Genomic DNA, 14,378 nt, shown 5'->3' on the forward strand with positions numbered 1-14,378 from the left:
TGATCTATAGTTAACTACTTTTTCCTTATTTTCTTAAATAAGTTAGCAGCCCTCCAGTCTTTTGACATATTATCTGTGGAAACCAATGATACAAATATATCAGCAAAATTCTGAGCAATCTCTTTCCTCGTTTCCCACATCCTTTGGGGATACAACTGATCAGGTCTCTGGAAGTTGATCATCTTTATATATTTTGAAATGTCCTACATCGCTTTGTAATATTGATACTTTTCAAGATATCACTAAATGTTTCTTAATTCTCTGGCTCTTCTAAACCTTTCCATATTAAATACTGAGGAGAAATACTTGTTTCTAATCCCTCCCATCTCGTGTGGTTCTACACATAGATAGGCTTACTGATTTTTAAGAGGCCCTATTCTCTCCCTGGTTAATCTTTTGCTATTAAAGGATTTGCAGAATTTCTTCAATGCCTCGTTAACCCTATTTCTAAAGCCATCTCATGTCCACATTTTTCTGAACTGATTTCCCATTGACTATACACTTACTGCCATTGTACACCTCTGGGGATCCACTTGATTTCAGCTTAGTTTACAAAACATATGCCTCCTTCCTTACCTTGACCATAAAATCAATATATCTGGCCACCCAGCACTCCTTGCACCTACCAGCCTTGCCCATCTCACTAATAGGAACCCGTTGGCTCTGAACTCTCTGAAAATATGTTTTGATGGCCTTGCATTTTCCAACCATCCCTTTACCTGTGAATAGGGTATCCCAGTCAGCCTTTCACAGGGCTCGCCTAACATTTTCAAAATTGGCCTTAGTCAAAGTTAGAACTTTAATGTTTAGTGGGCGGCACGGTGGCACAGTGGTTAGCACTGCTGCCTCACAGCGCCTGAGACCCGGGTTCAATTCCCGACTCAGGCGACAGACTGTGTGGAGTTTGCACGTTCTCCCCGTGTCTGCGTGGGTTTCCTCCGGGTGCTCCGGTTTCCTCCCACAGTCCAAAGATGTGCGGGTCAGGTGAATTGGCCATGCTAAATTGCCCGTAGTGTTAGGTAAGGGGTAAATGTAGGGGTACGGGTGGGTTGCGCTTCGGCGGGTCGGTGTGGACTTGTTGGGCCGAAGGGCCTGTTTCCACACTGTAAGTCTAATCAGGTGTTTCCTATTTCACAACTAGTGTAAAACTAATATTTATGTGTAACAGGCTTGAAAGGTTAAATAGACACTTCCTGCCCCTCTGGAACAGGCTTGAGAGGCTGAATGGCCTCCTCCTTTCCCTCTGTAATAGACTGGAGAGGCTGAATGATTTCCTCCTTTTCCTCTGAAATAGACTCCTCCTGTTCTTCTATAACACACTCGAGAGGCTTCATGGCCTCCTCCTGTCCCTGCGTAATAGACCCGAGACATTAAATGACACAGCAAACCATGGATTACGAGCAGCCAGTCAACTGTATCTAATGGAGGTCCATCCCTTCTCAGTTACAGAAACACAAACAACACAATGTACTCCAGGTGCCCTCTCAGTAACACCTCATGCAGCTGCAGCGACACAGCTCTTTGTTCCAGATGATTCTTTTGACAAAATGTGCCAATATTCCAGCTTTCCACCTTTCAAGTTGCAACAGTCTAATATGAGCTGAATGGTCTTCTCTTATCCCTCTGTAAGAGATCCATAAGGACAGAATTGTTTCGGCCTGTTCCTGAGCAGCAGTCTCCATGCCCTGTCTCAAGGTTATGACAGGATTTGACAGCAGGACATTAAAAACAAGAGTAGCCTCACACTGGTCAATAAGTACCGTACTTTGTATTCAGGTATCTACAAATTTGCCCAACCGACTGTTTTTTTAATGTAGCCAATCTGTTATTTTATAACTGCTTCCTTTCATAAATAGAGTGGAACATGTATAGACCCCTGCAGTGTCCTGTTAATACTCTCATATACAAGGAATAAAAAGATTAAAAAGATTGAAAGGTTTATGGTCCAACCCTCAGCAACCCTCATCCAGTCCATCCAAACCCAATACAGTGATATGAAAAGTGATGTATGGAACTGGTTAACTGAGCCTATTTGTTCTGTGACTGTGATTAATGCCAGTCTGGATGGATTCTAATTATCCCAGTGGAGGGTTTCCATCTTTTAGTAATAATTGGGCGCCGTTCATTGTGTTATCCAATAACATGAGCGGGACCACCACCGACAGCACTGACAGGGATCAGCAGATCCAGAGAAAGAGGGAGGAGAGATCAGAATCTGTGAACATTAGACTGGAATGTTCCAACAATGGATTAGAATATGCGAACATTAGACTGGAATGTTTCAGCAATAGACAGGCGCTTATCCAATTATATTTGGCATCTTTCTGCATTTGATTAGTTGTCATTATCATCGCGGATCTATTACGCTCTTCTCATTATTCAATAATTTTATTATCACTTCCTGGCTATCGTTGTTGTTCCTGGAAAGCGTCACTGTCCATTGAGACAATATGAAAGAATAATAATACAGTCATAATTGGTTTATAGAAAACGTCTCCACTTCTTGCCACTATTATTGTGCCTGTTGAAACTCTGAATCCAGATATTCACTCTCCAGATCACTGCTAATTACATCAATGAACGTGATCGGTTACTGCCTCCCTCTCTGCTCTGACAGTGTTATTCATGGGTCTCTATGTTGATCTACTCAGTTCCAGCGGAGAACCACAATGCATTGTATCATTGCCTTTGTTATTCAAACATTAAGAGCATGGAAGTCACTGTCTACTGTTCTGGTTCCTAATTCCATTTCCTTCCACTGTTTCCATCCCATCCCTGGCCAATATCTGCGGCTGAAGCACGCAAATCACAACTGTGGGACATCCCTTTGACTATGAGCTGAATCTTGACACCATTCCCTGATCATTTCTAACTTGAAATACTCACTACTCCAGGATATATCTCACTAGTTTGTTGCATCTTTTGTTTGAATCTTGAGCTATGAAGTACAGTCTTAATGAAGCCAATAATCTGCTGCTGATACTCCTGGCTTCAATCCTGCCGAAGCAAATCTCATTTGAACTCACACCAAACCCCCATCCATCTGTCATTCATGTGTATGCCGATGTATATTGCTGTTCTGTCTGGCAATGACTTTATTTAAACATTCTCAAACACTTTATCTCATCTGTCCATGAAACTTCTCTCGTTCTCTCTCTGTTGATTAACAAAAAGCCTGACAGCTGTTCTTATTTTAATTAATTTTCTCCATGTGTGTTCCTTCTCAAACAATGAGTTTCGCATTCAACCACTCCAATTGCGCACGCACACACTCTCTTTCAGTCTCTGATGAACACACACACACACACACACACACACACACACACACACACACACACACACACACACACACACACACACACACACACACACACACACACACAGAGAGCAAACCTTCCCATTGTAGGCTGTAATCTGTTGCGAGTATAGTTAGCATATGATAGTAACGTTTGCAATACTCTCATGCTGGGCCGATGGAGTAGTTTACTGAGCAACACACTAGCATGGTCTACACAGTCCTCCATGCTGGGCTGTCATCTTGTCCCAGTTTATGTTGTTAGTGTTGTTCTGTGAAGCAGATTCAGAATTTGATGTAACAAACCATTTCAGCTAATCTGACAATGCCTTTATTCAATGTTCTCATTCTTGTAATTTTACTCTCGAAGATCTCACTTTTGCAGTCAGTCCCACTGCCCTGTCTTTCCCCCATATTTCCACAACATCTTTTCAGTTAATTAACTGTCTGATTCTGTCTTTACTGTGAATCTCTCTGTCCCTCTGTATCTTTCCCTGGTCTTGGGTTTTGACTGAAGAAGGGCTCATGCCCGAAACGTCGACTCTCCTGTTCCATGGATGCTGCCTGACCTGCTACGCTTTTTCAGCAACGTATTTTCAGCTCTGATCTCCAGCAGATTCCTGAAGAAGGGCTCATGCAAGAAACGTCGATTCTCCTGCTCCTTGGATGCTGCCTGACATGCTGCGCTTTTCCAGCAACACATTTTCAGCTCAGATCTCCAGCATCTGCACTCCTCACTTTCTCTTTGGGTTTTGGCTCCCTCGTGTATCGAGTGCTAGAATTGTGTAGCTCAGAAATAATGAAATGGGATATGTCAAGCTGTTGTTCACTTCCCGGCATGCCCCACGTGATAATCCATGGACAGGCGTGTTTCAGAAGTCATGAGACACATCCTTGTAACTTGGTCTGTACATGTGTTTGCCCCTCTCAGGTGATCTTACTATCAGTAACACGAGGAAGCCCCTTGGGTAAAGGACCAGGCATCTAAATTGTATGAGAATGCTGTCACTTTTTTTTAAAGTTTATTTTCTCCTTTTTTTAGTTAGAGATCTTAAAGGCCATACTGCCTACTGGAAACAGCTCAAGTAAACAACTTATGAGGCTCTTAGTGTTTTTAGTAAATAGTAGTAACAATGGCCTGCTCGTACAGACAGGCTTTTCAGTTTTTTGTTCTTGTAGATGTAACAGCTACCAGCTGCTTGGGTCCAAGAAGGGTTGGAAGTTTTAATAAATTATCCCCCGATGCTATTCTCTCTGAAACCTCACTTGATACTGTTTCCTCCTGGATTGGAGAACTGTTTGCAAGAATATATGTCTGAATGCTCCTTTTTGCCGTGGAGGGTGGGGTGTTCATATTAGATTGGATTACCTACAGTGTCGAAACAGGCCCTTCTGCCCAAGAAGTCCAGACCGACCCGCCGACAAGCAACCCATCCAGATCCATTCCCCTATATTTACCCCTTCACCTGCCACTACGGGCAATTTAGCATGGTGAATTCACCTAACCTACACATTTTTGGATTGTGGAAAGAACCCAGAGCACCCGTGCGGACACGAGGAGAATGTGCAAACTCCACACAGACAGTTGCCTGAGGTGGAAATTGAACCTGGGTTTCTGGTGCTGTGAGGCATCAGTGCTAAACATTGTGCCACCATGCCACCCACGGCGCCATCCTCTGTTTAGGTATGTTAATAAATTGGAACAGTTCATTTGTAGAAGGTACTGTATCCATCATTCAGTTAAGGTTTCCAATTGTTAAGTTATTCTAAATTCATCTTCATTTTGTGTGGATTTTCATTAGAGTGTTTAAATATATTCTGTTTTGCTTAATGATGAGTGGTTTGACTAGTAGCATCACATCTGGATCTCCCAACTCACATCTACCTTTCAATTAAGAAAATGTTGGCATCCAAGCTACCTTCTTAAAATAGTTTGAGACAGTCTGGTTGGTCTATAGTAAACTGGAGACTTTTGTCTGGTTCTAAATCGATAATACCAAATTGGGTTTAGACCTACAATCCCTACCATGAGCAAACAGGCTATTCGACCCAACAAGTCTACACCGACCCTCCGAGGAGTAACCTACCTAGACCCATTCCTCTACCCTATTATGACACATTTACCTCGACTAAGGCACCCAACCCACACATCCCTGAAAACTACGAACAATTTAGCGTGACCAATACACCTGATATGCACATCTTTGGGTTGTGGGAGGAACCATAGTATCCAGAATAAGCCCATACATACTAAAGAGTCTGAACCATGAGGCTATTGGGTTCAAAGGTCGCATATGATAGTTGTTAGTTTCTTTTGTTGCAGATGTTGAATTCGGTTGGTTTAAGCAATGTTTTGTGTGTAAAGATTCTTTCAGTCACTGAGAGTTCTCTGGGTGTGGAAGAAGCGAAGTTGGGGTGTTTACAAAAGGTAATGAAGACAAAGCTCTAGGAATTGACAGACAAGCTGCAGTTGGGGTTGTGTTTGTCTGTGAGAAAATGAGAGATAATTACAGCTATAGCTCGGCAATTACATTTTGTGGAACTGCCATCAGACTCTTTGGAAATGGCTGGAATTCAATTTCAAATAAGGCACTTTGAACATGAGAAGGAATTGAAGCAGTTTGAATTATGATGAAAAGTAGAAACAAAAGAAAAGGGAATGAAAAAGAAAGAGAGAAAAGGACAGAAGAAAAGCAGAGAGTTTCAACTTAAACAGTTAGCAATTCGAGAGGAAAGTTGTCATGGAAGGCGGTGATGAAGGTAGACGGTTGGCGGGATGAGGAGGATAGTGAGGTTGAACAACCCAATTGTAACCAATGGCCTGATGGAGTTCTGTTTAAATGCATCCAGACATTATCTAAATTTGATGAGAAGGATGGGGAAGCCTTTTGAATTTCGTTTGAGAAAGTGGCTGAACAAATGCAGTGACCAGTGACCATGTGAATTTAGTTATTCCAAACAAAGCTGGTAGGTATTTGCATCCCTATCAGAGGAGGTATCTGGCCAGGATGGGATGGTGAAGAAAGCCATCTGAAGTGCATATGAGCTTGGGCCAGAAGCCGAGAGACAGCATTCCAGGAATCTAAAGAAGGGTCCCTAGTTAAACGCACATTGAGTTTGAAAGGATCAAACAAAGAAATTTTGAAAGGTAGGGAAGGGTATTAAAAACAGAGCAAACCTATGAAACTCTTAGAGATATTTTTATTTTGGAGACGTTCAGCAATTCACTTCCTGCAGTCGTGAGAACTCGTGTGGAAGAGCAGAGAGTAACAATGGCAAGGTTAGAAGCTGAAATGGCTGATGTTGCTGACTGAGTTCAGAAATCAAAGTTTGGTTTCTGTGATGGATTGAGAAGAATGTGTGAGATCTTCTTAAAACATATCCCTGTGAGAGTAAAGTTTACTGGCATAGGCCGGGAGTAGCAGGTAAAGAGATTAGAGCATTAAGAGGTACAAAAGTATGTAACTCTTTTTTTTCTGAGATATGAGGAGCTATGTCATTCAGAAGGAGTATTGGAGAGATGAGGAGTGCTCCATTATGAAACGTGTGGTTGGAGTATCCAGTGCAAACGTCAACATATTTATTCTCCAATGGGGAAGGAGATCTTGAGCTTGGTATTGGCGTTACCACATTTCAACATTTAAATTGCGAATAACATATGTGAGACAAATCTTTATCACTGACCGTGACCCCTTAAGGTCTTGGAGAAGTTTAAGGAGAAAAATACCAGTCTGTTTCGATTGAGCTTATTATTGCTGACATTCAGTTTGAAATTATACAGTTGATAGGGCGAGAAAAACTACGTTTTGACACGTTGTGGAGACTTGGATGAAGAAAGACAAAGGCATTCTGTGGCAGGAGTAAAATGACTGAAATCGGAACTCGTTGTGAACATTTGCATGCTCAGAGTCAATGTAATGCATATGCATTGCAGATTACTAATAGAGGAAGATTAGGAGGTCTAAAATGAGTCCACCTTTGTATATTAATGGATTATTTTATTTAAGATGGAGTCGTGCGAATACTGTCTGTAAAAAGGTTATTTTCTCTTGTTTTTTTTTTGAAGAGAAGTTTTAAAGGCAGAGGTGAAGAACTGCTGTCTGAAAGCTGTTTAAGTAAATAACTGAGAAAGCCTTTAGGTTTCATTGAAACGGTGGTAACAATGGAAGGGCAGTAGCCTACTCTCCCAGATCAGGGTTTCTCGTTTTGTTTTTAGCTGCAGCATTGAGAAGCTGCTGGGGATCCCAAAAGGTTTGGAAGTTTCAATACATGATCCCCAGCTGCTTTTCTCTCTGAGATCTCTATTGATGTTGTTTCCTTTGGATTGTAAAACTGCTGTAAGGATCTGTATTTGAATATATCTTTGTGCCAAGCGGTGTAAACCAAGAAGGTACGGTATCTATTGTTTGTGTAAGTGTTCCAACATATAAGCTATCCCAACACATTATTTTCTTTGATTGTATTTTAACTAAAGCATTTTAATAGATTATATCTTGCTTAATATTGCATGGTATGACCAGTCACAACATATCTGTAAGGCATACTTCCCATCTATATTCAAAATAAGGAAAGGTTTGGGTTTAAGCGGCCCTCTTAAAATATTTTGGGGGATCTGGTCTGGTCCACAACACTTGTACCCGAATGGGTTTGTGACTGACGCCTGTAATGGAAAATTTACTGGAGGGGCGGGGGATGGTTTGCTGGAGGATGTGCTATGAGCTGCCTCAGACATTCAAGGAGTCCTGAGGATTTGGTGACCCAACTCTGGATGGAGCATGGGGACTGTAGTTAGACTTTCTGGGTGTGTAACATGAACACCAAATAGAGCAGAGGCTTCAGAGAGGGGAAGCTCTGAAACCATGCAGTGAGTATGTATGGTGAAAGGGATCTGCTGTATTCACATCGGATTTTCCAGGAACAGCTTCCCAAGCTTCACTTAACCCAGGAGCAGAGTGTGAGGGGACCCTGACTGAACAAGGAGCTGGTCACAGAGCGGTGTCACCTCCTTCAACACGACCTGCACCTTCACACCAGGGGGAGGATGGTGCTGCCAGGGGTTGTTAGGGTCACTGTTTCATTCAGCTTCTATGATCCAGAACTTTCCAGGCAGGACTAGGTGACATATCCATCATTTCCCAGTATCTCAACATCAAGGTCACCATTCGCTGATGGAGGATATATTTGGTGGATGAGGTAACTAGATTGTTTCTCCCTCAGCAGGGAGCTGCCGGGTGTATCCAGTGTAGTGGGATTCCTGATGGTGAATATTGCATCTGCAGAGTACCATGTCAATGGGGAGAGGTAGAGGAACTGAAGGAACTCTCTCTCTCTATTAATGTTACAGTGTACCCATGCACAGTACATCATGTTGGTGAATACTCACTGTCCTGGAAGCAGTCACAGCTTCTTCAATCAGAAGCAGTCAGCAATTCCCATCGTCATTGAGTTTCCACGTAAGGAGAAATGAATATATCTTGGATAAAGGCCGTCCCCTTGATGCACTTTTCAAAACACCATCCCCACCACCAACCAACCCCATCAAAGTATTCCATATGTACGGAGAGCGATGGGGTCACTTGGAGTGTCAAGGAGCAGACGATCAGGGATGGAGCAAAACCTCCCCTGCCTAAACGGCTCTGAGTTAACCCCGCCAGTACACAGTATCATTATGTCCTGTAATCCCTCTCCATTTCAGTAACATACTATCTTCCATTATTCCTGTAAATGGAATGACAGGTTATATCATGTTAAATTCCACCTGCCAAACCATTATCTATTGTATTTACCTCTCTGAATATATTTGCAGACTCTCCACCCTCTCTTGATAATTTAATCTCTTGCTTATCACAGCGACATAGGAATTCTTTGAAGAGGTGAAAAGTATGTTAGACCAGGGAAACCCAGTGGATGTGGTCCATCTAGACTTCCAAAAGGCCTTTTATAAGGTGCCACACAGAAGGCTGCTGAGTAAGGTGAGGGCCCATGGTGTTTGAGGTGAGCTACTGGCATGGATTGAGGATTGGCTGTCTGAAAGAACGCAGAGAGTTGGGATAAATGATTCTTTTTCAGAATGGCAGCCAGTGACAAGCGTTCAGTGTTGGGGCCGCAGCTGTTCACGTTATACATTAATGATCTGGATGAAATTCTAGCAAAATTAACCATTGATACGAAGCTAGGTGGACAGGCAGTTCGTACTGAGGAAGTGCGGTGGCTGAAGAAGGATCTAGACAGTTTGGGAGAGTGGTCCAGGAAATGGCTGATGGAATTCACTGTGAGCAAATGCGAGGTATAGCACTTTGGAAAAAAGAATACAAGCATGGTCTACTTTCTAAGCGGTTATAAAATTTATAAAGCCGAAGTACAAAGGGATCTGGGAGTGCTAATCGAGGATTCTCTAAAGGTAAACATGCAGGTTGAGTTCGTGATTAAGAAAGCGAATGCAATGTTGTTATTTATCTCAAGAAGGTTGGAATATAAAAAGCAGCAATGTGCTACTGAGACTTTATAAAACTCTGGTTAGGCCCAATTTGGAGTGCTGTGTCCAGTTGTGGGCCCCACACCTCAGGAAGGACATACCAGCACTGGAGTGTGTCCAGCGGAGATTCACACGGATCAAACCCTGTGTAAGTAATGGGTGCAGTCAATGGCATGCTGTCCTTCATCGTAAGATGATTCGAGTACATAAGTAAAGCCATCTTCCGGCTGTTGTAGAATCTTGCTGAGAGAGCATTTTGGTCACTCTGTACAGATTTGATGTCCTTTGTAAGGAATGTTTCCCTTACCACAGACACCGGTGATGGTAACATGAGGATAGATAGAATAAGCTGAGTGTCTAATCTGTAGAGCTGTGAGAGACGAAGAAATGGTGATGCTGAAACACGAGGAGTGGCAGTGGTCTCTTATTTCCAAAACAGACATTGACAGGGAGAGAAATTCCATACTTTACCCAGGACTGATTGGTTTGATTTATTGCCATGTATACCTCAGTACAGGAAGATCATAGTAAACATGGCCATACAGATCATAGGGTGGAAATAGACTTGGACAGAGTAAGGCATACAGGTTACACTGAACAGGATGTGCACTAGACAAGATCAACATGAGCAAGATCACCATTACTTGAACTTAGAGAGTCCATTCATCGGTCTAACGTGGCTTTCCTAATAGTTTATATTCCTAAATTAACTCTCCCCACGTTATTGTGCAGGCGGCGAGTGAACCCGTACTGAACGCCATGTTGCTCACAATCCCCAACGGCAGCCACAATACCTTCCATCTGAAACAGGTAGCCATTCCCACCAGCTTCCACCCTACATAGAGAATACCAGGTTGTCTTCTCGGAGATGGAAGGTGCCTTCTTGTGACTTCACACAAGACATATGGCTTCCCTGCTCACCGCGAGAAAACCACGTTAAAGTCCCACATGTGTATCATGACAGACGGAGCCACGAGGAACAACATGGAGCAGTCTGTTTGTGCAGCCTCTGCTCCACTTGTTCACCATGTTAGAGCATCAGTTAGGAGACAGCAAGGACTGTTGATGCTGAAGATCAGAGTAGACAATGGTTTGCTGGAAAAGCACAGCAGGAGAATCGACGTTTCGAGCATAAGCCATTCATCAGGAATCAGCATCAATTACCTCATTCTGCCCCCATGTAAGTCTATTGAGGTGGGAATGGCCTCCTACTGTTCCTGTGTAAGTGACTCAAGGAACTGACTGGCTGTGTTCATGTGATCTTCCAGTATTGGAACAGTTCATTTGTATTAGTTCCTAGATCTATTATTCTGTTAACTTGTCCAATATAATTACGTTATTCTAAATTCTTCTTTCTTTGGTTTTATATCATCTACCGTGTTTAAGTAAATGGTGTTATGCTTCACATTGAGTTGTTTGACCAGTCACATTGCATCTGCAACAGACACTTTACATTTTCTTTAAAATAAGAAAACATTACAGTCGAGTCTACCACCTTCAAATATTGTCGAGGGGCTCTGGTGTGGCCCATCACACGAGAATGCTTCTCTTCCTGAGTAATATGTTGGAGGCACTGAATGGGCTGTCCCTGTCCTTCTCCAATAATGTCAATGGGCGGAACGACTTCCTCATATTCCTGTGAAACCAGTGTGAGGTGCGGAATGAACTCTTATTTTACTGTGGCAATATGCAGTGTCAGACAGTCCTTTATATGAATGTTATGGACTCTTTAAAAGCACAAGCCTCAATGGAGTCCATGCCTTGCTGCAAATGGACACAGACCAGTTCAGAAGCGGACGGGGGCGTCAAATTATTCTGAACATTGTGGAATCCTCAGTGACCATCCCTACTTCTGATCTTATGGTGGGGAGGTCGAGGGTGGGGAGACATTGATGAAGCAGCTGAAGATGTTTGTGAAGAGGAAGCTACCCTGAGGATCTCCCACAGAGGTGCCCAAGGACTGAAATAATGGACATCTTCCTTTGTGTCATGTTTGACTCCAAACACTGGAGAATTTTCTCTGATTCCGATTATGTTCAGATTTGTTAAGCTCCTTGATGTCAACAGAAGTCAACAGAAGCCTTGATATCAGGGCCAGTCATTATTACCTGACCCCTTGTGTCAACCCCTTTTGTTCATATCATTAGGCCATGGTATAGGAGCAGCAAGTGTTTTCTTCAAACAGGTAGGATTGAATGTCAGGATTTCTCTTCTCAAGAGTGTTCGGGGAGCCAGATGACTGAAAGTATTTGAAGAGAAGGTAGATGGCTATTGACCTGACAGAGAGTTGAGGGTGATGAAGAATTGGGTATGAAAGAGGATTTGAGACCAAGAGCAGATCAGTCATGATCTGAGTGAATGGCAAGGCAGGTTTGAGGAGTGAACGACCTGCCCCTGTTCTAATGTTCTCACATTCTGTTCTTAGAAAGTCAGTGGGTGTTATTTGCATGAATGTTCTGTTATTGAATGTTGCCATCAGGAAGACAAGAGGATTTTGTGAGCCATTGCTGGGTGAGGAGTGGGGGCTGTATTCATAATGAATTTGGGTCTACAACATGACCAACAATGGAGCACAAGTTTCGGAGAGGGGAAGCTCTGTACAGAGAGATGAGGGGCCTCTTTCATACCCAGCCTGGGTTTTACAATTACATTTCTCAAACCACCTCAAAGCGTGTGGGACAGTCTTGAAGGGCCAAATGATCTCCTCTGTTTTTGTGCACCAGGTTATAGAAGTAAGTAGTCTCTAAATGCTCCTGCCTAACAGGTTTAATGGCCTGAATGGAACACAGGATTGAGCGACAGGGGTGAGTCATTAGATACGTTGAGCCTTCTTTACCAGGCACTAAGATTGTGACTGATCAGGTTGTGGTCTCAGCCCCACTTTCCTGTCTGCGTCCCATTATCCATGACTCAGTTCTCTGTCAAATATTTCACTAACGCAACTTTCAATCAATATGAACATGGGGCATGATAAACTTCCAGTGAAGAGGATTCAGATTTGGACATTACTTTCAGAATTTTTTTGTCATCCCTCTTATAGAATCAGTGTCATGCAGAACAGAAACAGACCCGTTAGTCCAATCTGTTCACTCCCAGCAGATATCACATCTGATCCAGTCCCATTTACCAGCGTTTGGCCAATATTCCTCCTCTTTCAGATACTTTTTAAATGTGCAATTGTAACCGCCTTCACCACTTCCTCTGACAGCACTTTCGGTACACACACCACTCTGTGTGAAACATTTATCTTCAGGTCCCTTCTAAGTCATTCATCCTCGCCCCTTCAACCTATGCACTCCTGTTCTGGACTCCCCTACCGTGGGGAGCAGAACATGTCTGTTCAGAATACCTATGTCCCTGATGATTTTATAAACCTCTATAATGTCACCCTTCAACCTCTGACATTCCAGGTGGAAACACCTCAAACTAATCTACCTCTCCCTAAAGCTCAAACCTCCAGTCCTGGAGCATTCGTGTAAATCATTTCTGCAGAAAACCGAGTTGTACGCAGTATTCTTAAAGTGGCCTCACCAACATCCTGTACAGATACAACATGCCACCACAACTCCTATACTCAATGCTCTGACTGATTAAGGCAAGTTTGTAAAATGTGTTCTGTACCGCACTGTATCCATTCAACTCAACTTTCAAAGAACAATGTACCTGCAGCCCTATGTCCGTTTGTTTCACAACACTCACCAGGCCCTCACCATTAAGTGTACAATTTCTGCTCACAAGCCTCCAGGCTCTTCCTTCAAGCCAATTGTGACGAGCTTCTTCTGTGTCCCATGTGACCGAACCTTATTAATCTGCCTACCAATCGGAATGTTATGAACACCTATCTGAGGTCCATATTGACAATATCTAGCAAACTGCCTTCATCAATCTTCTTTGTCACCTCTTCATAAAACGCAACCAAATTAATGAGACATGATTTCCCATGCAGAAAGCCACGTTGATGACCCCTATCAGCCCTTGCCTTCCCAAATGTATGGAAATGCTATCCCCTCAGAATCCCCTACAACAACTTACTCACCACCGACATCAGGCTCACCGATTCCTTTTCTAGTCCCACCCCTCCACTGCTCACAACAAATGTTAAATGTAACCAGGTTGGTGATATAGTCGATGATATTGGTCTCAGACTGGGTCAGGGTCAGTTTTAGGAACAAGTCAGGCTAGTTTATTTAATCTGCTCAAATAGCACGTTTATGATCCAGAGCAACGTTACTCCAACTATGATGGAATGCTGAATGGCAAACTGTTTGGGTATTGCAAATAAATAATCGATATTTCCCGTTCTAAAAACACTGACACACACACACAAAAAAATAAACAAAATCTCTGCAATTTCATGTTGAAAGAACCTTGTCCAAATATTAGTGTAACTAATGACAAAAGGAAAAATAGAGAGATTGTCCAAAATGTTATTCTGCTTCTGAAGATATTCTACTCACACAGCTGCGAGCAATGGGATTTTATCCTGGGAGAGTTGGATTTAGCTGAATTCCCTTTGCATTAGGCAGTCAAGAGGTTCCAGGTCAGCACAGTGGCTCAGTAGTTCGCACTGTTCCATCACAGCAGCAGGGGCATGAGTTCAATTCCAGC

This window comes from Hemiscyllium ocellatum, chromosome 46 (genome assembly GCF_020745735.1).
Source record: "Hemiscyllium ocellatum isolate sHemOce1 chromosome 46, sHemOce1.pat.X.cur, whole genome shotgun sequence".
NCBI classification, from domain to species: Eukaryota; Metazoa; Chordata; class Chondrichthyes; order Orectolobiformes; family Hemiscylliidae; genus Hemiscyllium; species Hemiscyllium ocellatum.